The sequence below is a fragment of the Myotis lucifugus genome, unplaced genomic scaffold (genome assembly GCF_000147115.1).
Source record: "Myotis lucifugus unplaced genomic scaffold, Myoluc2.0 scaffold_20, whole genome shotgun sequence".
NCBI lineage: Eukaryota > Metazoa > Chordata > Mammalia > Chiroptera > Vespertilionidae > Myotis > Myotis lucifugus.
In genome coordinates this window covers 3,998,090-4,023,425 of record NW_005871068.1, presented here as the reverse complement: position 1 = coordinate 4,023,425, position 25,336 = coordinate 3,998,090, and the positions used below count along the sequence as shown (strand labels likewise).

At 35.2% G+C, this 25,336-nt stretch overlaps 1 pseudogene; it reads right to left on the bottom strand.

Annotated features, from left to right (window-relative positions):
- Positions 1 to 9,558: 9,558 nt before the first annotated feature.
- On the bottom strand, positions 9,559 to 9,702 carry LOC111825307 (annotated as a pseudogene).
- Between the last annotated feature and the right edge of the window lie 15,634 nt (positions 9,703 to 25,336).

Here is a 25,336-nt window from a genome sequence, read left to right as displayed (position 1 = left end):
CATAATTATTCTGCTTCCCCCAATAGGACTTAAAGAAAATTCATTTTTAAAAGGGTATCAGTGTTAGCATTAAGAGTGTCATCCTATGTTAAACACATTAAAAAACAACAACTCTGGTACCAAGGGAGGCAAATGTCTGTTCTCTCTATTTGGACTGGTGTGAGGCGTATGCAGTTTGTGTATCTGGTTCTCTGTGTGTTCACTCTCATATATTGTGTAACCTAGCTCCCTGGAGATAACTTTAACAGACACAGCTCTGCCCTGGAAGAAGTGACCCAGTACTTTGGGAATAGGCATCAGGCCAGACTGACAGATGGATATCAGTTTGACAAGAACTATGCTAGGCTACATTAGCGGTGGTCGGCAAACTCATTAGTCAACAGAGCCAAATGTCAACAGTACAACGACTGAAATTTTTTTTGAGGGCCAAATTTTTAAACTTAAACTATATAGGTAGGTACATTGTTATTAACTTAATTAGGGTACTCCTAAGGCTTAGGAAGAGCCACACTCAAGGGGCCAAAGAGCCGCATGTGGCTCACGAGCCACAGTTTGCCAACCACGGGGCTAGAGTATTCACCAGCCAAATTCTCCTTTGAAACCACTCAAAGGGAAGCCTGTGAACAAGTGTATGGCTTTAGGTATACAGAGATTTTCCAATTAGGCTATTCCAGTGTTATCTTAAAAGATGACTTAGAAGTAATTTAGTTGCCTTTGTTTGTTGATTTACTTGTTTCTTATATTTTGAATTTATGCAGTTATCCATACATAAGAGTAAATGGTTTTTATAATCCTGAAATTCATGGAAGGCATTCAGAAACTGCATCCAAAAGGCTTCTGTCCTCCTGTGCAAACCTCTAGCCAAAGCAGGAAAACAATTGCTCCGAATTATCTTTTTCTAGATGCTGAAGCTTGCTAAGGAAGTGCTAAATGTATTTTTTTTTACCCCATCCTATACTTGATTGAATCTGCTATACAAACGAAATGAAGATGAAATAGCACCTTCTTTGATTATTACTAAATAGTTCACAAATTAACACTAAACCGCAAATGAGGAGATAATGTGTCTTTTTGAGAAAACCAGATGCTTTCTGTTTAAAAATACATTTGATAACAGGGTAGAATAGTCAATGTACAATGCATGCCATCTGCTGACTAATACAGAGTATTTGCAAAGGTAAATACTTTCAATAACTGTGTTTGATAAATGATTATCTCACCTATTACAACTACATTTGAACCACAAATTGGATCTTGCCAATTTTTTTTAACTTTATGAGCCACAATTTAACATCCAATCTAATTAGGAAAACATAAAAGGCAACTGCTCTGAGCTTAAATACCATGGGAAGTTTTCAAATGCCTCTTAGACATGCAATAAATAAGTAAGGAATAAATCTGAAAGTTTCTCCCTTCATCCATGTCAATTAAATGAATAAAATATATTTCTCAAAACCCCCTAGAGCAGTGGTTCTCAACCTTCTGGCCCTTTAAATACAGTTCTTCATGTTGTGACCCAACCATAAAATTATTTTCGTTGCTACTTCATAACTGTAATGTTGCTACTGTTATAAATCGTAATGTAAATATCTGATATGCAGGATGGTCTTAGGCGACCCCTGTGAAAGGGTCATTCGACCGCCAAAGGGGTCACGACCCACAGGTTGAGAACCGCTGCCCTAGAGAGAGCCATGAATCTTCAATCTTTCCATTTCTGATGTCTGCTTTCTACTACTTTAAAAATCAGTTTGAATTAGATGTAAACAACATAATTGAAGAAGTGTAATTTGTTATGTATTTGTTTAGTTACGGTAACACAGATGATTTTTAAATATTGTATATAATTTATATTCAGTATAAACAATTCAAAACAATGATCAAGATTACATATCTCTGTTTTGTTAACTTAATAAACTATTACAATTGGAATGTGTTAAAATGTAATCCATTTAGCAGTGCAAATCACATCTGCAGGTAGTAATTTTGTGGACATAATAATTTCTATCATTATTGATAAATAGAATAACAGAATATTAATTTTATTTTTTCTAACCTAAAATTTCACTTGTAATGATAACTTCCAATTTACTGCCACAGATACTTCACACTTTTATTTTCTAAGTTCAAATATAATTTTCAATGTCATGGAACCTTAATCACCAACTTCATTTGATCACTACATACATTAATAGATTCTAATACAATCGCCTTTGTTCGGGTAATTTTTTCATTGACATTATAAATATTTCTTTTTTCAAGATGCATGGGAGAAGCAAGTATAAAGCAAATAAAAATAAAGATAACTTGAGTCTTGAAATAAGAGAATCTCACTTTGGGAACCATTAAACACCTTTTCACTGAGGGCACTATTCAGTTTTCAAAATGCATAATAGTGGCTGGAAATTATAGAGGAAATTTTCCAAAAACAGAGAGCTAGAGAGAGGGGAGCTCCAAAATATGCATATATCCATGCCTCAATGTCACCCCAGTAAATTCAATTTAAAAAAATGAAAAGTCCTGGCTGGTGTGGCTCAGGTGCATGGGAGAAACAAGTATCGCCCCATGCACCGAAGGGTCGTGGGCTCAAGATCCAGTCAGGACACATACACAGGTTGCAGGTTCAATCCCTGATCAGGCACATGCAAGCAATCTATGTTTCTCTCTCACATCGATGTTTCTTTCTCACATCAATGTTTTTCTCTCCACTTTTCCTTTCCTCTCTCTGCAAAATCAATTTTAAAAAAAGAAAAGAAAGAAAAAGAAAAATCTGCATATAAACTCCATTCAAACACCTCGCAGACTTTCAACCTATGCATACATAAGAAAGAATCCAGGAGAAACAGATGGAAGGTTCAAATAATTGAACAGAGACTTCAACTGCTGCCCATCCCAGGGAAAACAGAGTTTGAGTCTGGAAAGTTAACTGCCTGCAGCAACAGAATCTAGAGTCTCTAAAAACATACAACCCAAAATATCTACTAAAGAATCAAAAGTATTATGAAATATTATGAAACAGTGAAATGTGATTTATGTTCAAGAAGACAAGCAGTTAATAGAAAGCAGCCTTGAAATGACCCATATAATAAAGTTAGCAAGCAAAGCTCAGCTATTAGAAATATGTTCAAATACTTAAAAAAAACTATAGTCATAATGAATAGACTGATTAGAAGTATCGGGAGATAAATATAAATTTGTTCATTTGCTTGCTTGCTTGCTTTTTTAAAAGACCAAGAAAGTCTAGAAAAGAAAAAACAGTACCTGAAATGAAAAATTCAGTGGATGGACTTAATAGGAGATTGGGAAAGGATAGAAAGTTTTTAGTGTACCTTAAGTTAGATCAATAGCAATTACTGAGTCAGGAGAACAGGAAGAAAACATATTAAAAAACCAAAATAGAGACTCAGTGACCAGGACAGTATTAAGTGGTCTAAAATGTGTGTGTGTGTGTGTGTGTGTGTGTGTGTGTGTGTAATTATAGTGTCTTAGAAAAGAATAGAGTAAAAGAATGAGGCAGAAAAAAATCTGACAAAATGGCCAATATTTTTTTTACAAAGTTGGTAAGAAACATTCAGTTACAGACTCAAGAGGCCAAGAAAATCCAAAGTGGAATAATACAAAGAAAAACAAGCCTAGACATAGCATAGCCAAACTGCTGAAAGACAAACATAAAGAGAAAATCTGAAAGCAGGCAAAACACAAAAGTTAATATATTATATACAGGGAAGCAATCAATATGAATAATGACTAAGTTCTCATCAACGGAGGCTAGATGTGATATTTAAATTGCTGAGAGAAAATAAAAACAACTTTTAACCCAGAATTCTATATCCAGTGAAAATATCCTTCAAAAAATCAAGTTTTGTTTGTGTTTTTTAATTTTTGCAGTAACTTGACATGAAGTACATCAATGTAACAGATCATTGGCCTTATATATAGAAAGAAAACTGAATGTTATAAGCTGACAAAGTAGAATTTTGTTTAACAGAGCATTTTTAAAATGTTTTATTGATTTTAGAGAGCGAGCACATAGGAGGGAGAAAGAAACATCAATCAGTTGCCTCCCCCATGCATACCAAAGGGGGATTAAACCTGCAACCTGGGCATGTGTCCTGACTGGGAATCGAACAGGCACAAGAACACGCTCAACCAACTGGACCACACCAGTGAGGGCAAGAATTTTTTCATAATTCTCTTATTTAGCACAAAACTAAATCTCACAGGACCTCTACTTCTAGATTTTTTCCTTCAAACAACCAGAGTTAGATCAAATGTGTATTGTTTATTGTTTTAACCTGAATAAAAGTTTTAAAAAATGAAGCTGCAATAAAGGCATTCATAAAACACAGACCTGCATTAGAAAAAAAGTGCTGAAAGTATTTCTTCATCATAAAGGGAAAATATACCATAAAAGCCCAGATGCTAAAGATAAAATGAAGAGCATCAGAGAAGGTGCTCTGGGCAAATATAAAGGACTATTTTTTAGTACCATATATTTTATTTTAGTAAATTCATTTAATAGACCTATGACTGTTTAAATCAAAATATAAAAGTAATTGTGGTTTCCATATAAGTATCATAGAAACCTATAAGATAACAAAAACAAAATAGCAGTAGGTATAAATGGAATTATGAAGATGTAAGGTTCTTATACATTTTGTGAAATAGTAAAATATTATTTGAATTTTGACTGTGATAACTGAAAGGTATGTACAGTAATCTGAAGATCAGTCACTAAAATAGCAAAAGAGATATAATTAGAATGTCAATACTGGAAACTTGTAAAATCTTTTAAAATAGGTCATCTATGCTATGAAGGCAAGAAATTGGGAAAATGAACACAAGCATGAAAAAAAGCATATAGCGTTAGAACATTGGTCTTAAGAAATCTGGTATGGCTATATTACTGTAAGACAATGTAGACTTCAAGTCAAAGAGTAGTACTAGAGATAAAAATAAAACTTGCATAATCATAAAGTGATAGATCATCAAAAAGACATAATTTCATATGTGTATGCACCTAGCAAGAATTTCAAAATACATGAAGCAAAAATTCACAGAAAACTCAAAACTAGACATCTATAATCATAGATGGAGATTTTAACACTCATTACTCAGCAATTAATGGAACAAGTAGAAAAAAGAATTGAAAAATATATGGAATATTTGTATAACAAAATCAATCAACTTGACATAAGTGGATACATAGAATATTATACCCACAAACTGAAGAATACATATTCATTCAAGAGCACATGGAACAGTGCATTGATCAAACAGATCAACCTCTCAAAAGACTGAAATCTTAGGAAGTATGTGCTCTGACCACAACAGAATAAAATTAGAAATCAATAAAAATAATATGTCTATGAAAGTCCCAAATATTTGGAATTAAGAACCTACTTCTAACCCATGGGTCAAAGAACTCCAACATCACTTTTCTTCATGGAAATTTATATTTAAAACAAAATGTGATACTATTTTACAAACACTAGAATGGCTGAAAACAAAAACTTGACAGCACCAAATATTCAGAAAGTAAGTGGAGCAACTGGAACTCTCATTCACTGCTGGTGAGAACATAAAATGGGGCAACCACATTGTAGAATATTTTAGCAATTTCTTAGAAAGGTAAACATACTCCTACTCTATGACTCGGCATGTCTACTAGATATTTATCCAAAAGAAAAGAAAACATACTAGTATACTGAGCAAAACTGGTATGAGAATTCTATGGCATCTTATACATAATAGCTAAAAATTGGATACAACCCAAATGAACATCAATAAGAAAAATAAATTATGGTGTATCCATTCACTGGAACTACACACTTAAAAGATGAATGCACTAGTGACACAATAACAATAATGAACATTGAGAACAGTATGTTGAGTGAAAGAAGTCAGACACAACAGAATATATTCCAAATGATTATATTTCTATGATGTACTAGTACAAGGAACAAGTAAAATTAACTTATGGTGATAGAATTCAAAAAGAGGTTGCTAACGAGTGGTGTGGTTTGGCTCTAAGCGAGCATGAGTAAACCTTCTGGGACCATGGAAATGTCATATTTCTTGAATAGGGTAATCATTATAGAATTGTAGACATTCATCAAAATGTATCAAACTGTATCCTTCATAACTGAGCATGTCACTGTATGTCAATGTTGCCTCAGAAGAACTGTAAACAATATTGAACTCTAGTTAGTGGGTTTTAGTTTTGTAGTGGCATGGGTTAGCAATTCTGAAATTAATTCTGTATCATACGTGTGAACAAATAAATATATTAAAGATAATATGTGAAGTTTTTTTCATGGTGGGAGAAGAGAGTTACAAAAATAGAAAGAGAAGACTAGACTAAACCCTTTAGTGTGGGAATTGGACTTATCAGGTAAATAAATGTGTGTCTGTTGTTCCTAGTTCAGTCCACTGAAAGAGACAATAACTCCCCAGCAATATGACGTACCTAGCACCTAGATCTTGGTTTCCCTTACCATTCTCCACTAAAAGAAAACATGACTCCATAAAAAAAATGGCTGATACCAGCGCTGAGACTGTGCTGGAAAAATTAAGTGCTGAAAGAATTATGAGAACACAAAAGCCCGCTAGAAGGGACTCACACAGGCCAAATCTGGGACATTTTGAGCATGAAAATAAGTGAGATATTATGACCCCTTCAATTAAAAAAAAGAATCTGTATTTCCAAATTAACACAAATAAATAAATGGAGAAGGAAAAGTTCTTCTTTATAGAAGAATACCAACCAATCGATGTAAAAAGAATGATGTAGTTAGAATGTCATCAGTGGAAGATAAAATTAATGGATGAAGGAAGATGTGATGAGAGAGGGTATTTGTGAATTACAAAGAAAAATATAGTTACTTTAAATTTGTGAATTCCGACAGACCAGCACTTTAACCAGGTTCAGAAAACACATGCATACACACACTTCCAGAGAGATAGAATGATAAAGTATAAAGGGCAAAAGAATATGTAAATAGTTGGTGAACTTCATAAAGGATTCATGGGAAAATTTCTACTGTTCTTGTAGCTTTTATCTTTGAATTAATATTAAAAGTTAAGAAATAAAATGACAACAAGGTTCTGGTTCCACTATAGCAGTTTAATCCTACTGCAGCCAACCTTTCTAATGGTTAAAAAGAGATTTCTAGACATATATATATATATATACCTAAGGGCTCTGAAAAGCAAATAAGAGCAAGAAAACTATGGAGGGAAAGTGAAAATGTAATAAAGCAACCTGTTAAGAGTGACCCATCCTTGGTTTGTTTCATGAGTATCTTCAGAATCTTGCTTTATTTTCACATAAACAAAACTGAAACTCATGCACAATTTTCATGGTTGTAGTTTATTTAAAAAGCAAAAGTGAATTTAATGTAGTGGGATTAAATTCAAAAACGTTTGGAGAATAGATGTACATCTCTTATCATTTAAAAATAATTTAAAGGTTATGGCATATATATATATCACATTTTATTAGTCTTATTTTAGCAACTTATTCAATTGACCAAAAACTTTTGGCTATAATCATCTGATATAAAAGAGTTTCTTTCCTGTAACACATCCAGCAGCTGAGATGATTAAAAAACTTGGTATTCAGTTGATATAAGAATATGCATATTTGCAAAATTTCATGAAGATTATGCTGAAACAGTGCGCTGCACTTTCCAACTTTAACAAAAGAACTTGCCTAAGTATTTTATTGCATGTCAAAATCTTTTAGATTAAAATAAAATTAAAAATGTAATAGTCCATAAGATTTAAAATGTCAAGAAGACAAAGTAAAAGCCAGCCCTTTTGGTTTTGAGTATCTACTCTTTGTAATACTTGGAGGACTGGTGAGTTGCTATTATATCAGAACACCTGGAAATGCCAGCATATAATTTTTCAATAAAAGCATAGGAAAAACATAAGTTTAAAATGAAATATAAAGATTTAAATTTCATTGTGAGTATTATCATTATTATTGCTTGATTTTTACCAAGCATCATGACCATAATTTCCATATGACTACAGAACTAAAATTACTCTTATTGAGGGGAGACCTTAAAAATGTGTTGTTTTCCTTGGGAGCATACAAAAGTGTTGGGTTTGAATAAAGAAGTTACCTTGATTTCCTATATATTAATAGAGAACAAACATTAAAATCATTGGAAGAATTGATCATCCATCATAACTAAAAATCCCACATTGACATGGGAAGAAAAGACCAAGAATTGAGTGAATGATGTGATGGACAAGATGGAAGACAGGTTAGAGCAGGTTAAATTCTAAAATGATGTTTCAAAATACCTAGGCATTTTAACTAATTATCATCATAAAAGTTAACAAGAGGAACTAGTCTATATTTGAATATTCTCTAATACTTAAAAATTGCATGATGTTTAAATATTATATTAGATGGTGACAAAGACTATATGAGACTAACATTTTTCGATTGTTTCTGAACCTTGGTGTATTGAAAAACACTCCAGTTTCTCTAGCGAACCTAATTAACATAATTAGAGCTAAAGATAGTAGGTCTTGTGCTTTTTAAAGTCTAATTTGTACACAACTCAAAGACACTCTTCTATCTTATATCCTTATAAACTTAGAACGTGCTTTCAAGGAAGAAGATAATCAGTCATGAGTTGTTTCAAATTCTTTTTTCTTCATTCCTTTTTGTAGCATCTCTGAAATCCTCTGAGATTCAATACCTCTTGGTTTGCATTTGAAAACCTCACTAGCCCAAGCCTCAGCCTCTGTAACTTTTATTTCTTGGTGTCTCTCATTTATTCTGCTTTCCTTGGTGTCTTTCAGATGCTGGTGTTTCATGTCTTCAAAATAGAACTAGATTTTCAAACTTAGCTCATCCCTCCAGAGCTTCCTTCAACAAAGACTGATAGAGCCACCTGGGATCAATATAGAAGGCATTCTAATAAAACAGAACAGGCTCAAGACTTTTCACTCGGGTTGCTTATGGGAGAGATCACTGTGGGGAAAATGGAGTTTGAGTTCTGTGGGGAAAAAAAGGTGGGAAATTGAGCCCCCAAGTCAAGGAAATAGAAAATGTTCAAAAAGGGCAACATATAAAATGGATTTGAACAAAGCATATATAAATTAGATTTAAACATAAAAAAGATGGCAGAAAATATTTCTTTAAAAATTTCTTGAAATGCTGAAATAAGGATTGAAAACACAACATTCAGTAAAAACATTTGTTTGGCCCAGATGAGAAATTATATATATATATATATATATAATCTCCTTATATATTGGTAAGTTTTTTTTTGTTTGTCTTTATTGATTTCAAAAAGGGAGATGGAGAGAGAGAGAGAGAGAGAGAGAGAGAGAGAGAGAGAAACATCAATGATGAGAGAGAATCATTGATCAGCTGTCTCCTGCATGCCCCATACTGGAGATTGAGCCCGCAACCCGGGTATGTGCCCTGACCAGGAATCGAACCATGACCTCCTGGTTCATAGGTTGACACTCAACCACTGAGCCACGCCCAGCCAGGCTGTATAAAATATTTCCACATGAGTTATATTCTTTTTTTAATGTGCCCCAGGCATGAAACAGCTGGCTATCATCACAGGCATCAAGCTAGGATGAACTAAGGACTGTGCGTCTGCTTTGCCCCAGACAGATATAAGAGCAACACCACCAATCAGGTGTCTCCTTGACCACTGCCAGGAGGTATGAGTTATATTCTTAATATAAAATAGGTTAGTGCCATTAGCCACAAGGAATACCAAAACAAAACCATTTCACAAAAATGAGACTTTTATGTAATCTAATCCATGGATGAGCCTATAGTCTGCTAGATTTTTTTAAAAAAAAAAATCCTTAAACTAATCCTTAAATTGAAAGATGATAATCAAATTGTATTCTAGTGATTGTTTTATTTGAACATAAACTTTAGGGTTTTTTAAAAATTTCAATATGTATAGCATATTATTTTTACTCCCAGACTTCATTCAAAAAATGATCCATTTGTTTACAAATATCTTCTGTAACTCCTAAAATAAATCTCTCTCCATCTTAATATAACAGTAGCCATCCATTTGCTAAAATAAATATTTTTCTAAACAAAATAAATTATGCAACCACTATAAAAGGTATCTTCTTTGTTATAAAAAAGGTAACATCAAGCTACCAATCTGTTAGGGCAATGCATCATCATAGCGATAAATAAATTACTGTCCTTAGTAAATTCAATGAACAGCATTTAAAAGGAGGACTGAAGCCAAATAGAAATTACTAATAGCTATAAAACAAGGAGTTAGCAATGTCCTTTGAAATTGAGTATGTGCCTTTAAGAGGCATATCAGCCTTCTGTGTTTTTAAGAAAGACACAATAGGCACCAGTCAATACTCCACGGTAAAACCTTTAAGGAGTTTTACAAAATATGATTTGTCATACCTAGTTTTATTGTGAATATTTATCATGAAATGTTAATATCATGTTTTAAAATAATCACAGCAATAAAAGAAAGCATATTTGCCTGTCAACACACATTTATTCAGCAGCTATACTTGTGTGAGGCCCTGTCAAAGTCGATCCTATATCTCAAATCTGAAGTGCATTCTGTTTCCCTCCAAACAAGTATTTCATAATGTTTGAGAATATCAGAAACTCCTGTTAATCAAGAGACTTTTTCCTTTTTAAAATTTGTTATTGACGTGCATTATAATGCATAAAAGGACGTATTTCATAAGTTTACATCTCAATAAATCTTCATCAAGTTACAACTATAGGACAAACACCCAGATTAAGAAACCGAGCATTACATACATCCCAGAAGCGCCTTACCCCCCTACCCCTCATTTCACTTCCCAGAGTAACTATTATCCTTCCTCTAACAGAATAGATAAGCTCTTTCCAGATGCCACACTTTATGTAATAGAATCATATATATGGACTCTTTCATTACTGGCTTCTTCCAATATTGTTTGTGGAATTCATCAACATGGCTACATGTAGTTGTAGATCGTTCATTTTCACTGCTGTATAGTGTTCTGTCGTGAAAAATATACATGCATGTATTCCTCATTTTGGGAAATTTGAGTGGTTTCAGTTTGAGGCTATTATAAGAAGTCATGCTAGAAACATTGTCATACATATCTTTTGGTGAATACATAAGTCTATAACTAGGAATGGAATTGCTAGGGCATATATGTTTATTGATTGGTAAATACATCTTCAAAATTAAAAAATAGGGAAAAAGCAAAGTACTAAAAAAGTCATTTAAAAGCCACCTTTAAAAAATAAACAAAGTAAGAACTTAGAGGGACGTAACTCTAACCTATTTCTTACCACATTTAGCAATTTACTATGTTTTATCTAAACCATTTCTCAGCTATGTGGAATTAGTAAAGGCACAACAGCCATTAAAAGTGACAGGAGTGAACTTATACCATGTGTTGAGTGAGAATGTTAATTTGCATTTCAAAAATACCTCATCACCAATGTACAGGCAATATTTCTAACCATCCTATATAATAAAAGGCTAATATGCAAATTGTCCCCTCGACCAGGAGTTCAACCGGGAGTTCGACCAGGGGGCAGGGCCAGCCAGCCAACCACCCATGGCCCCTCCCCCCAGCCAGCCCAACCTGATCACCCCGATCAGGGAAGGCTGGCCAGCCTCCATCCATGCATGAATTCATGCACCAGGCCTCTAGTATCATAATAATTGAACTGAGAAGCATATACTGAAAGATTAGAAGGCTATTAATATCTTTATCATAGATAGCCAACAGCTCAAGAAATGAGTTTACTGACATTTTAAGGTGCTTTCAATGATATCATAATTTGAATTGCACTCAACAGTGATAACTGGCAGCTACAGCAAAGTTTGACCATTTCACAGGTCTTTACCATGCAACTATCTGAATAAAAGCACACCTGATTCAAATTCTAGTGCACACACATCACCAGAAAAAATAAACTTAAATTCATCATTTTTTATTTTCTCAGTTTGCATCCATTTTCAAAGTTTTTTTAAATATTTAAATCAACATAGTTGACACTACCTCTTCATATAAAAAAATATATCCACTTTAACAATGAAAGTCTTAAGAAACAAACTAAAAGAAAAACACCAGCAAAAAATTCCACTTTCTTCTCTGATAGGCAATTAAATATTTTAAAATATTCCTACCCCTTTAAATGTAGAATGGCCTCATCATCTTCCCACTATTTAGATTTTGAGTAAACAGTAGTTCTTTGAACCTCACTTAGTTCTCTTATTTCCCTCTACTCCTCTCTTCCTCTACTCTGAAATTTCCTGAAGTTTTAGAAATATTAAAAGAAAATAGAAGAGATCTTACTTTTTAATCTTAGATCAAACTGCAGATATTTTGAAGCATATCTGTGTTTTAGAGAAATTGTTATAATGTACAAAGGGTTAATGCCGCCAAAATACCCTTAGAAGTGTTTCAGTGTCTAAGATTCCCTGTGCCTCTTTCTCCTGAGGTTACATGCACATAATAATCTTACATTAAAAAGTATATTTCCAGAAAGAAAGAAAGAAAGAAAGAAAGAAAGAAAGAAAGAAAGAAAGGAAGGAAGGAAGGAAGGAAGGAAGGAAGGAAGGAAGGGAGGAAGGAAGGAAGGAAGGAAGGAAGGGAGGGCGAACATTTTCCTTTATATTCAAATGTATTGAGTGCTTACGTATGCCACATCCTAACCCAAGTGCTTTCTATGTATAATCTCATTTAATCCTCTCTCCCCAAAAGGAAGAAAAGCTATAAAATAAATGATATTATTATTGTGGTTGATATTCTTGTTTAGTAACTAAAGAAAAAAGGTATAGTAAGGTTAAGTAATTTTCCTAAGCATATACTATCAAATGCAGAGACCGGGATTTGATCCCACACAGAGTGACAACATTTACCTGCTGTCTCCCACATTTGTGTATATTTCTAGAGATCTGAAATACTTCTAATTTATTCACTGCTCCCACACAGGACTCTCAAGAACAATAAGAAATATCTTCAACACTCAAGACCTAGAATAATTACTTTTAAAAAGATATAATTTCCCCAGAGACTGGTTTGTCAAAAAAACTAAGATGGCCCATTGTCCCCGGCTGAACATCTTATGACAGATGGCCCTTTCAGGTGGATTAAAAAGGAAGATGCAATTTAGGCATCCAAAGTCCAAGAAAAAGATCAGCAACTTGGAGATGTGCAGTAGTTAAAGGGTAAGAACAAAATTGTCCAAGATTCAGGTACAAGAAAGATAGCAAATGGAGCAGGGGAAGCAAATAAGGTAAAGAATATCAGTACTTACAGCTCAGAAAAGATGTTTGGTTACCTATTACAACACGCTTCCATTTCCCACTCAACTCCAAGAACTGGTGCTGAATAAGCCTGCCTTAACCATGTTGGGAGATAATCACATAATTGTGGGCAAGAAGCCAACCCCATTTAGGGAGTTTTCCTGAGGACAGGCAAGCATAGGAGCCCTGGAAAACAGGTGAGGGACAAATCAAACATGGTATTACACTGTAAGTGGGGGGAAAGTGAAGATTCAGGTGTCAGTCCCACTGCAGGTAAAATTCCTCTACATAAAAGTTTTACATTGGGTCTGTCCTAATGAATGCAGGCATGGGCCACTTAATGACGGAACCATTCTGACAAATGCACTATTAGGTGATTTTGTCATTGTGTGAACATCATGGAATGTATTTACACAACCTATATGGTATAGCCTACTATACACCCATGCTATATGGTGTAGCCTATTGCTCCTAGGCTGTATAGCATGTTACTGTACAAAACAAAATGAGATTGAATCAAGGAGAAAATAATCTCATTAAGAGATGTGGTAAACATAAACTATAAGATGTTTCGCAATTGTTTTGAGTTATGATTTTGATTTATCTTTATAGCTTGTGACAATCAGGGTAAGACCAACAGAAGAAATACTAGTGTTAAGCAGAGTAGAATTGGGGGGGGGGCAATTGCATAACTTTTTTCCAGTTTTATTGGCATAATTGACATATAACATTATACAACTGTAAGGTATAAAACATAATGATTTGATAGATGACTATATTGCTAAATCACCAATCCTTCTCAAACTCTTCCAAAACAATTGAAGAGGAGGGAACAATCCCAAACTTATTTATAAGCCCAGCATTACTATGATACCAAAGCCACATAAGGACACTATAGAAAAAAAATGCAGGTCAATATTCCTGATGAATACTGATGCAAAGATTCTCAACAAAATGCTAGCGAATCAAACACAATAGCTCATTTGAAAGATCATACACCAAACATAGAAAATATATTCAATGATATTGTAATAACTATATATGGTGCTAGATGTATACTGGGCTTATCAGAGTGACCACTTCATTAGGAATATAAAATTTCTAATCACTACATTGTACACCTAAATCTAACATAATATTGTATGGCAATTGTTATTCAAAAATAATTTTTTAAAAAAAGACTTCACACCATGATTAAGTGGGATTCATCCTTAGTAGGCAAAGATGGTTCAATACATGCAAATCAATAAATGTGTTACACAAGTTAATAGAATGAAAGATAAAGATCATATGATCATCTCATAGAAACAGAAAAAGCATCTGACAAAATTCAATAACCGTTCATGATTAAATATCTCAACAAGTTGGGTATAGAAGGAATATACTTCAACATAGTAAAGGCCATAGACACATTACTCTTTATTCTTTCTTTTATAACTCTTGATTCTTTAGCAGACATTTTAATGTAACGATGACTTTTATTTTCCTATAAAATCACCAAAGAGGGGACTCTGATGATGAACATTCAGACCTAGCAACTTAGTTACTGTTGGCACATTTATACATTGGTTAAGGCATAGGGTAAATAGGATAAAGACAGCTAGAAGGATGTGTACACATTTGTGGATACTGATGGGTAAATATCTATTTCAGTTCTGGGTCAGTTTTAGCTGATTTATTTCCCCATCATGGTTCTTATTTTCCTGCTTCTTTGCAATGGCTAGTGAATATTGATTATATTATAGATATGTGATCTTTACCTTTTTGGGTGCTGAATATTCTTACTCATCAGGCTTGTTCTGGGAGCCATTAAGTTTTTCGAGTAGGTTGATCCTTTCAGATCTTCCTTTTAAGATTTCTTTGGCAGGATCAGAGCAGTGCTCAATCTGGGGCTTATTACTGTTCCCTACAAAGACAAGACTTTTCTGTGTACTCTACCTAATGCCCCATGAATCATAAGGTTCCCAGTCTGACTGGTGGGAACTGGCACTATTCCCAGCCCTATGTGCACATCTGGCACTTTTACCTCTAATTCTGTTAGATTTTCTTTCCTCTACCTTGGGTAGTTTCTCCACATGCATGTGCTGATCAGAACTTGGTGGGATCCTTTGTAGATCTTTGGAGTTCTCTCACTGTAAAGCTCTCTCATATGAGTGCTCTGTCCTGAAAACTCTGCTCACCTTAGTCTCCTGGCTTTAATTTGATCTCTCTCTCTCTCTCTCTCTCTCTCTCTCTCTCTCTCTCTCTCAATGTTTTACTAGATTTCAGGTTAAGAGTTTCTCATGATGACAGGGGTATGTGTAATGCTCTTATGAAAAAATTAATCCAACTCTCTCATTGCTTCTGACTGCATGTGGGTACTCCCTTTAGAGCAGTGTGCTATGGTTATTAGGGGGGTTGTGTACAAGAGAGTAGAGACGGACTGGGTCATGCCTTTCCTTACCATTTCACAAACCCCAGGCTGCTAGGGGTTTTGGTAGAATGTACAGTAGTATATAGGTGCGCATGTCTTGAGATGTGTATGATGTGTGTCTTATAGATGTGTGTGCCTAAAGATGGTGTGCCAGTAATGCCATCTTTGGAATAGAAAGGGTATAGAATTAACTCTTTTTGCATGACCTAAACCTAAACCCATATTAACTTATCTACTGCTACATTCATGAAGAAAAGGAAATTCCTTACTTCATGAGCCACCTCCCTTTTAGATTCTCTTCTGAACATATTGGCTCATCAAAGTACAAAGTCCCCTGGATTCTGCCCGAGTTTCCACCTCAACACTCTCACATTGGCACCGTGGCCTAGAAACCCTTTGAAGATAGTAAGCTGCATGGCTGTCATCATTTGTTCCTTATAGTTTAGACATCTGTCTCTGGTTGCCTGATATCCAGCATTTCATTAATTTTTCCCTTTATCATGGGTGTTGTTTCAGGCATGAGGATAAATCAGGCCTCTGTTATTTCTTCTTGAATAGATTCCGAAGTACTCTGTATTTGGTTTTGAAAGAGAAGACAATCTATATCTATCTATCCACACTTACGTCTGTTTGCACATGTGTGTGCAGTGTATTTTAAGTCTGAATCCCATGTGGGGCTTTGTTTTCATTTCAAAGACTGTTAGAGCTTTTCCAATGAGGCCACTAAAGTTGCTTACATTGGCTGCTACAATCACCTCTTGTTCAGGGACCAACTTTTGTGTCCTTTTCTCTTTGTGAACTTGATAGTTGTTTCATGCTGCTCACAAGAGGAGAACCTGAGTCTAGATTAGAGTTTGGAACAAACACCTCTGGAAAGTGCTGGGAGAGAATCATGAGGTTCCACTAAGCATCACTCAAAAATTCCAGGATTCTTATCCCCCAAAAGACCCCAGTCAACTTTCCCACAGAGATGGGGAAGCTTTCTTCCACTCTCTTTGCTCAAGACTTCCCTAGACTCATTATCAATTGATCTATAGACTGCATTTTCAGATTAAACATCTTGCCCACCACCATTCTACACTACATTTACAGTACAGTAATAATTTGCATATTTTAAATACCCTTAGTTCTTTTATGTAAAATGATATTTCCCATATGTGAAATAATGTAAAATCCGCTTTTCTTATGTGAAAGGGAAATTGTAACTGTCAAGAATTTAAAGTCTGTGATCACAATACACATAGACAGCATTTTATTGCTCTCTAAAACTAACAGAACACATTTAAAGTTTCCCATGTGAAACATATCAATTTACCTTTAATAATGTAATTGAAAATTTTATCTCCTCCTGTTTGTCCCTTCCTTCTTAGTTTTGGTTCCTTTTTAACTTTTAGCCCTATAACTTTAATTTGCATTTGAAAAAGATTTACTTCGCTTGTATCATCCTATCCTCTTTAGCTCTTCAGCTTATTTATCCATCTCCGGGGTGACTTTGAATGCACTCAGTATATTTATAGAAAAATACTGGTACAATTCAATTCAAGAGTTTATTTTATTTAGTTTGCTTTATTCCTAATCCATTAATAATTGCCTCTTAAGCCCATAAAACTGAAGACTGAAAGACTGAATAGCACATTCTTATTTGTTTTATCCATAGAGAAATAAATCTACTTATAAGATTTAATCCTAGAATCCTATAAAAAACTGGTCCAAATGTTTTGACTTCCAACTGAGAAGTCAATTCTTTCAATATAAGAAGATAATGGACCATCTTTCATGAGAAAAATCTGTTTTGCTTTTAAATTTTAAGAGTGTTATCAATAAATGTCAGTTTAAAGCTCACTTAGTGTCAGATTCAACAGATCAAACAGGAAGTTATTCATCCCAGATTCATGTTATATAAGTTTTAGACAATATAAAAGTGTGCATGTGTGCACTTTGGATATTATTTACATGAGAAATACAATGATTATAAGAAGATCCTTTCTTTTTTGGTGGATAGATGGATCAATGGATGAATGGCATTGAGAAAGAGCATAAATTACCTTAGTACAAAAGTCAGTACAACAAAAAGTTGTCTAGATTTACATGAAGGTAGATATGCAGCATATTTCATTTTAATCACAATCTTTAGTGACTAAAGTGGTAAACGCTCACTTTTGTTAGGTTAGAATAAGGCAGATAAATTGCCAGGGACTAGGCCTGACAAACAGTGACTCTACTTAACAATTATGGGTAATTAACATAGATTCTGGAAATAATTTTTAAAAGGATTTTTACCTGGAGAATATTATGCTAAGTGAAATAAGCCAGTCAGAGAAAGATAAGTATCACATGATCTCACTCATATGGGGAATTTAATAAACAAAATAAACTGATGAACAAAATATATAAATACAGAGACATATAAGTATGGAACAGACTGATGAATATCAGAGGGAAGGCAAAGATGGGGGCTGGGGGAAAGTGAGTAACCAGGAAACTTATATGCATATATGGATACAGACAATAAAGTGGTGAAGGCCTGGGAGGGATGGGTGCCAGGTGGAAGGGGGGTCAATGGGAAAAAACAAACAAAGGAGGCATCTGTAATATTTTCAACAATAAAGATAATTTTTTTAAAAAATGAATTATTTAAGACCTGTCCAAGTAAATTTGAAATTATGGAAATGAATCAAAATAAGTTTGAAATTAAGGAGATGAGAAATCGAAGGAGACCCTAAAAAAATGCTGGAGTTCTTTACTAGAAGGAATGAAGAATGATAAGAAGGAGATTCTAGGAAACTGTGTAAATCAATCCCCCATGGTTGGCCCCTGGGAAAGAGAACAAAACCTTTATGAAGATATTTAAATCAGAGATATCCATTTTCTTGAATTAGTTTGAAAGCAATTCTATCCAGAGCCAAGAAGATTGACTGGAAAATATTTACAATATTTTATGTTTATGTGCTTATCTTGCCTTTATTTTTCTTATTGAGTTATAATTGACATATAATACTATATTAGTTTCAGGTGTACAACATAATGATTTGGTATTTGCATACATTGTGAAATGATCACCACAATAGCTCTGGTTAACATTTATCACCATACAGTTACAATTTTTTTCTTCTGATAAGAACTTTCAAGATCTACCCTCTTAGCAACTTTCAAATATACAATACAATATTAACTACGGTCACCATACTGTACATTATATCCCCTTAACTTATTTATTTTATAACTGTAAGTTTGTTACAATATTTTAAATTATAAAAGCTTAAGTCACAATTCAGGTGGAAAAATCGTTATACATAATTTTTATTTTTTCAACAAGAACTTCCTAATGGTTGGAGAGCCAATATGTTCAGAAGAGAATCTAAAAGGGAGGTGGCTTATGAAGTAAGGAATTTCCTTTTCTTCATGAATGTAGCAGTAGATAAGTTAATATGGGTTTAGGTTTAGGTCATGCAAAAAGAGTTAATTCTATACCCTTTCTATTCCAAAGATGGCATTACTGGCACACCATCTTTAGGCACACACATCTATAAGACACACATCATACACATCTCAAGACATGCGCACCTATATACTACTGTACATTCTACCAAAACCCCTAGCAGCCTGGGGTTTGTGAAATGGGAAGGAAAGGCATGACCCAGTCCGTCTCTACTCTCTTGTACACAACCCCCCTAATAACCATAGCACACTGCTCTAAAGGGAGTACCCACATGCAGTCAGAAGCAATGAGAGAGTTGGATTAATTTTTTCATAAGAGCATTACACATACCCCTGTCATCATGAGAAACTCTTAACATGAAATCTAGTAAAACATTGAGAGAGAGAAATCGAATTAAAGCCTTTAAAATTGGAATGGCTAAAGATTTTACTCATGATCAATGAAGTACTCTATTTCCAAGATGCTTCTATAACCCTAATAGTTTAATCTCTCAAAAACAACATATAAAAATAGTAAAACTATATAATCCCCACCTATGTGTATGATTGTGTGTTTATGCATGTGTACCTTAGAAAGTGGACACGAGACAAAGTTTACTTTAAGATTGTAATCTTATTCACGTAAATGTTCAGCTGAAAGTTATTTTCCATATATATTTAAATTATTCAATAGGAGTTCTTATAAAAAGGATTGTGTAATCAAAAGGAATTCCTGCTGTTTATATTAAAATTCTTGTTATGCTTCTCTATGAGTTTTCCAGAGGCACTTTTTATTTGTTTCCTGGTAAATGTCTGTAAGAAGGTGACAAACTATCACCATTGTACAAATATTTGTTTCATGAATGTGAAGAAAACATAATGAGAGAGTAGGAAAATAAACAGAATAAATAAGATCGCATGAAACTCTGATATGTATTGCTACTATAAATGAAATATGTATTCAATGACTCCATAATTACCATGATTGAAAATGTAATATACACAGAAAGCTATCTTTACACCCCCCCTTTTGGGGGGTTGGTCCCACTAAACTCCCTTTCATTGGACTTGAGTGTCAGGACTCCTACCCCAATCCCTTTGTATGGCAAAAGTTGGTAATCACAGCACAACATAGCTCTCTCCAAATTAATCACACTAAAAAATCAATTCAACCTCCCCAAAATCCTAACATTTTATACTCTTAATGTAGGTAAATCATCTAACATATTCTTGGCTATTTCCTTTGAAAACTTGTATCTGGTTTACCAGAACTACTGGAATGTGCCCTCTATCCAACATACTTTGTATCTGGTGTCTCAGTCTGATCTAATACTCTTTCATATACATGTATATATATACACACACACATACATGTATATATATGTGTGTGTGTGTGTGTATACACACACACACACACACACATCATTGTAAAATAACACTACATAGAAAAACAATTCTCTTTAGGTCAATAACTAGGAAATACTTATCTACCCACATATTTACTATTTGAAAAGTTCTTCATTCTTTCCTAAAGATCTGAACTTCCATCTGGTATCATTTTCCATCTGCCTGAAGATATTGTATTTTTTATTCTATAATTACTATTTTTATATTTTGTACTTCCCTGCTGAGATTTCTTATCTTTACATTTGTTATGAACATATTTGTCTTTACATCCTTGAGCATAGTTATAGTAGTTGCTTTAAAATCCTTGTCTGATACTCCCAGTAACTGAGTTTTCTCAGAGTTCAGGCTCTGATAATTGGTTTTTACATAGAAAGCTTTAAAAACCTATTACATACACTCCAGGATGAATAACTTAGCTAAGATAAAAGCATTCACTTTTTCAATAAAAAATTTAGGGGATTTTTAAAATCAATATCTTCCTTATTTTTTGTTGGTATGCATATACATTGTCCTAAATTTCAACTTTGAAAGAGAATACATTTCCAACTTAGAAGGAGCACTGTTAAAGTAGCATTAGCTACTTCATATTTTAAAATATATTTTTATTGATTTCAGAACGGAAGGAAGAGGGGAGAAAGAAACATCAATGATGAGCAAGAATCATTGATCAGCTTCCTCCTGCATGCCCCACACTGGGGATCAAGCCCACAACCTGAGCATGTGCCTTGACTGGGAATCAAACCATGACCTCCTGGTTCAGAGATCGACATTCAACCATTGAACCACGCCAGCTGGGCATTTTTAATGAACTATTGGTAGAATTAATATCAGAAAAGCTAAATAATACAAATAATTATATAAAGCAGAATGATACAGTGCCCACCCTCAAGAAACACACACACCTACTTGCCACAGTACATTTCACCAAAACTCCTAGCAACTTTAGTGGTAGGTCTCCCAGCACAATGGTGGCTGACTCAGGTCATTGTGATTAACATATCTCCATTTCTACCACACAATAGTAGAGTTCTACACACCCAATATTCTATTTTATGCCACAGTCTTTAGAGTAGATGTTCCCTAGGCTTTGTTTCAGTCTAGGTGGATTTCTCCCAATAAACCTGAAAAAGTACCTAGTTTACTTCACCAAGTAAATAGTCCCTATTCCCTTCACCTTGCCCTCAAATCTTTCACTTTCCACTTGCATTCCATAGTTCAGGGGTGGTTTGATAGCAGTTATGGTCTGCCACCAGATAATTTCTAGAGGTCTAAATGCCATACATAACAATAATAATAGCTAATGTTGATTAGTAATTTCTATCTGCCAAACAGTTTGCTAAGTGTTTCACACATTTTATTAACCATATTTTAAGAGGGAACAGAGGACCAGAAAGATTAAATACAGTAAGTCCTCACTTAACATTGTTGATAGTTTTTTGGAAACTGTGACTTTAAGTGAAACAACATATAGTAAAAGCAATTTTACCGTATGCTAATTGATATGAGAGTAATAACTATGTATGGGGCCAGGTGAATACTTGAAATATCAGGGGACCACTTTGTAAAGTATGTGATTGCCTAACCACTAAGCTTTACACCTGAAACTAATATAAAATAATATGGAATATAAACAGTAATTTTTAAAAAGTGACTGAAATTTTCAAAAAGAGTTAAGGTATATTTGTAATCACAAAAACATCATCAAAGTTCTAAATAAAGACCCAAAACAATTCTAATATATACAATGGAATACTACTCAGCCATAAGAAAAAATGAAATACTGCCATTTAGACAACATGAATGTATCTTGAGATTATCATGCTAAGCAAAATGTCAGACAGGAAAAGTTAAGAACCATATGATTTCACTTATATGTGGAATATAAAACTGAAAGCAACAAATGAACAAGCAATAAAAACAAACACAGCCGAAACCGGTTTGGCTCAGTGGATAGAGCGTCGGCCTGCGGAGTGAGAGGTCCCGGGTTCGATCCCAGTCAAGGGCATGTACCTGAGTTGCGGGCACATCCCCGGTGGGGGATGTGCAGGAGGCGGCTGATCGATGTTTCTCTCTCATCGATGTTTCTAACTCTCTGTCTCTCTCCCTTCCTCTCTGTGAAAAATCAATAAAATATATTTAAAAAAAAACAAACAAACACAAACTTATAGACACAGAAAATAGTATGGTGGTTACCAGAGGGGATGGGGGTAGGGTAGGTAAGGGTAAAGGAGGTCAAATATATGATAAAGGAAGGAGATTTGACTTTGGGTAGTGGGCATACAGTGCAATATATAGATGATGTATCATAGAATTGTATACTTGAAATCTATACAATCGAATTAACCAGTGTGCTACATATACATTTAAGGAAGATGAATAAAAACAAAATATTCTTTCCCATCCGGCCTATTCCAGTGGCCAGAGCCTATCCTGGCAGCTCAGGGCACAGGTGGGCACCCACCCTGGACAGGACATCTTTCCATCGCAGGGTGCGCTCGCACCCACACCCACACTCACTCAGACTGGGACAATGTAGAGATGCCATTCACCAAACATGCATATCTTTGGGATGTGGGAGGAAACTGGACAAAAGCCACATAGACATGGGCAGAACATGCAAACCCCACACAGACAGTGGCCCCAACTGGGAAGATTTTTATGTCCTCATTGGCCTTATAACAAAATGATGTTAAGTTAAATGACTTTATTCGAGGACCTGCTGTAATTTATTCAAAATCACACAGATCAAAAGATGGAGCTGAATTTTGAACTCCCTGAGTCCTACTCAAGAGAATAAGCACTTTACCACTCTTATATTGTAGTCCAAATACAACTACAGATATACTGGTTGTGAGTCTTTCTGATGGTCTAAGTATGGCTGAACAGAATATACTGTGGTAACTCAGAAAACTCTAGAATCACAGAATACCATAGGACCTAATTAATCACTAGAGACTTCAGTGATTAAGGGGTCTTTAATTAAGCTTCCATAAGATGACATGAGTGACACCTTAAACAACATGTAAAAGAGGTAAAAAATTCAGGGAAGAACCTGTATCTGGCCAGCATGAGTGACACCGTCAACAACATGTCCAGCATGTGACTAATTGGTCATGTGATGATGGCACTTAAGTTCCGATCTCAGTTATGAGTTTAGTATATGTCTGTGTGAAGTTGGCCTGCGAAATATTCTTAGGCCAATCTAGACATTCAGATCACTAATATCTCTCTTATGTCTAAGTATTTAGATTATTACTGATACAAGTTCAAGATTCACTTGCCTAACTTTAATCTTTGTGAAATCTGTATAATATCTTGGCTAATTTCAGAAAAATGCAAATATTCCGTTTTTGTATATTACACGAAAATCCTTTTTTATTTTACTTAGAAAAATATATTCCTGGCTTGCTCTCCCTCCCGCCTTTCCCTTCTATCTTTTCTTCCCCCACAGGTGTGCATCTCCTAAACTCTAAAGAACCCCGGGAGACTGGCAACCAGGGGAGCAAAGGATTACTACTGGACTCAAAAATAAAATAAAATCCCTTTACTTGTCACAAAAGATTTCCCTTTCATCCTGGGCTAATCCTCTGAACTTGTCTCCAAGGCCCCCCTTTCTCTGACTTTCCAATGAGCCAAAGCAACCCCGCCTAGGCTCACTTCTGTTGCTTCTACCCTAAGCCCTTCCTTGTTTTATTGTCTCCAGCTTTAATAAACGTTCTCTCAAAATCACATGGACTCATATTCTGCAATCTTTCCTACACAGAGTCAAGAACCCACAATACAGGCCATCCAGAGGCAGACCCACTTTGGGTCTGGTTCCTGTCCCGTAACATTATCACTACAGATATTGGTTTTGGATAGTTTATTTGGGAAGAAGGGAAAGAATACCCAACATGGTCTTTCATTTCAATAGAATCTGTGAGCCCGTAAAAGACAACATCAGATAGGCTCCCCTTTGCCTTTGTTATGTGTAGCAACACACAGAGTGGGGCAAAAGTAGGTTGACAGTTGTTTGTATGGAAAATAATATGAGTAAATAATAATACAAGAATAAACCCTGTTTCGTGTACTCACAACTATTAACCTACTTTTGCCCCTAATATATAACCCTGTATATGTTATATATAACAAAGGAAAAGGCGACCCTGCCTGATATAATGATTATTATTAAATAACTACACGGATTCATGTACCGGTGGGGTCCCACAGCCTAGCCTGCGAGGATAGGGCTGAAACAGGCTCTCCAACATCCCCCAAGGGGTCCCAGATTGTGAGAGAATGCAGGCTAGGCTGAGGGACCCCACCAGTGCACAATTGGAGCTGGGGAGGAACCGTGGGAAGGCTCCAGGTCATGTCCTGCCCATCTCGCCCTGTCCTGATAGGCCAGACACCAGCAGCAAGCTAACATACTGGTAGAAGTGTCTGCCCCCTGGTGGTCAATGCACATCATAGCGACTGGTCGAATGGTCGAATGAATGGTCAGACACTTAGCATATTAGGCTTTTATTATTTATATATATAAAAGCCAAGCGACCAGAATGCTGGAACAACCAGAACAACCAGTCACTATCATGCGCACTGTGGCGGCCAACCAGCCTGATCAGAGCCCTGATTGGTACCCCCCCAACCACCCGCGGCCCCTCCCCCGGCCAGCCCCGCCCCTGATCGCCCCTCCACCTCAATCAGGGGCGTGGCTGGCCAACCTCCCACATCCCGACTTTCTTGCGGTTCTATTTTTTGTTTCTCATTTTGGCGAGGGAGATGTGATTCCAGCTGATATACAAGAAGTATGAAATAAAGAAAAAAAAAA